Below are 2,457 nucleotides of genomic sequence, written 5' to 3'. Positions count from 1 at the left end.
GGATACTAGTTGGGTTCGTTTCTGCTGCACCACAATGGAAACTCCTCTGCTATGTAATTTTATATAATTTTATGTTTAGTAATCTATTATATTGACATTGATTTGTGTACCATGAAACGGATGTAATTTTATTTTCTTCTGATTTTATTGTTTTAGTATTTTCTTTTTTATTTTCTATATCTAGGCTATGAACAGATACTACCTTCTGACAAGAGAGTGGCTACCTTCTAGAGTAATTTTGACCATAGTTAATGGTAATAAATACCATCATGGGAACCTGGAGAAGAACTTTCCATATGATGGAAAACACTGGAATATTCAATACATTGTGTTAAGGCTTTGGAATTTTACCCTAGAAAGGGCAAAAAAAATGTAGGAATATTTACCCCGAATTTTTTTTGTCTTGTCTTTTTTTTTGGGGTGGGGGCTGCACCCGCGGCACATGGAGGTTCCCAGGTTAGGGGTCGAATCGGAGCTGTGGCTGCCAGCCTATGTTACAGCCACAGCAATGCAGGATCTGAGCCGCGTCTGCAACCTACACCACAGCCCATGGCAATGCTGGATCCTTAACCCACTGAGTGAGGCCAGGGATCGAACCCGAAACCTCAGGGTTCCTAGTTGGGTTCGTTTCCGCCGAGCCACAACGGGAACTCCTGATTTTTTTCTTTTTAAAAATATACATAATAGGAGTTCCCGTCGTGGCACAGTGGTTAACGAATCCGACTAGGAACCATGAGGTTGCGGGTTCGATCCCTGGCCTTGCTCAGTGGGTTAAAGATCTGGCGTTGCCATGAGCTGTGGTGTAGGTAGCAGACGCAGCTCGGATCCTGCGTTGCTGTGGCTCTGGCGTAGGCTGGTGGCTACAGCTCCGATTAGACCCCTAGCCTGGGAACCTCCATACGCCATGGGAGAGGCCCTAGAAAAGGCAAAAAGACAAATATATATATATATATATATACACACACATAATAAATATATACTTTTTCAGATTACTTTCCCTTATAAGTTATAAAATATTGAGTATAGTATCCTGTGCTATAAATAGGTCTTTGTTAGTTCAGAATTGCATGTTCTAATGAATTAGAATAAAATAACAGTACATCACAGAACGGAATAGAAAATATTGGAGGGTACCATATGTATAAGTGTCAGTATTGTTTTGTGAAGTATTCGTATTTATTTATTTATTGTCTTTTAGGGCCACACCCGTGGCATATGGAGGTTCCCAGGCTAGGGGTCTAATCGGAGTTGTAGCTGCCAGCCACAGCCAGAGCCACAGCAACACCAGATCCGAGCCACGTCTGCAACCTACACCACAGCTCACGGCAACGCCAGGTCCTTGACCCACTGATAGAGGCAACCTCATGGTTCCTAGTAGGATTCGTTTCTGCTGTGCCATGATGAGAACTCCTATTTATTTAGTCTTTTTAGGGTCACACCTGCAGCATATGGAGGTTGCCAGGCTAGGGGTCTAATCGGAGCTATGGCTACCAGCCTACACCACAGCCACAGCAACACCAGATCCGAGCCTCATCTGTGACCTACACCACAGTTCACGGCAAGGCTGGATCCTTAACCCACTGAGTGAGGCCAGGGATTGAACTCACGTCCTCATGGATACTAGTCAGGTTTGTTACCGATGAGCCATGATGGGAACTCCCAGCATTTGTTTTATTTATTTGTTTATTTGATTTTTTAGTTTTTGGCTATGCCCATGGTATATGGATGTTCCTGGGCCAGGGATCAAAGCCATGCCCCTGCAGTGACCAAAGCTGCTGTAGTGACAATGCTGGATCCTTAACCCACTGTGCCAAGAAAGCATTTGATTTAGAGTTATTTGTGAAATGTGTTCTTTACTGTGGGTCTTAGTCAATAAAGCTCAAAACTGTTTTCTTGTGACAGATATACTGTTTTCTCTCACATGTCCTTTCACTTTCCCGTTTCTCTACTAGGAATGGGGATTTGCTTTAGAAATAGTTTTTTTTAATTATTGAAAGAGAAACAAAATAGAAACTGGAAGTTTTTTTTCCATTCTCTTGGGACAGACCATGATGGAAGATAATGTAAGAAAAGGAATGTATATATGTGTTTGACTGGGTCACTTTGCTGTACTGCAGAAATTGGCACAACATTGTAAATTAACTATATGTATATTTAATTGCTGCACCTGTGGCATATGTAAATTCCTAGATAGGGATTGACTCCAAGCTGCAGCTGCAACCTACACCACAGCTGTGGTAATGCCAGATCCTTTAACCCACTGTGCCCAGAGGGGAACTGAATCTAAGCCTCTGCAGTGACCCAAGCTGATACAGTCAGTCTTTTTTTTTGCTTTTTTTTTAGGGCTGCACCTGCAGCATCTGGAGGTTCCCAGGCTAGGGGTCCAATTGGAGCTACAGCTGCTGGCCTACACCACAGCCACAGCAACACCAGATCCGAGCCACATCTGCAACATAC

The sequence above is a fragment of the Sus scrofa genome, chromosome X, assembly GCF_054392235.1.
Source record: "Sus scrofa isolate SSC_HxYL_T2T_F1_AM1 chromosome X, Sscrofa_HxYL_maternal_Yorkshire_Landrace_v2.0, whole genome shotgun sequence".
Lineage (NCBI taxonomy): Eukaryota > Metazoa > Chordata > Mammalia > Artiodactyla > Suidae > Sus > Sus scrofa.
Note: the sequence above shows the minus strand (reverse complement) of the source record.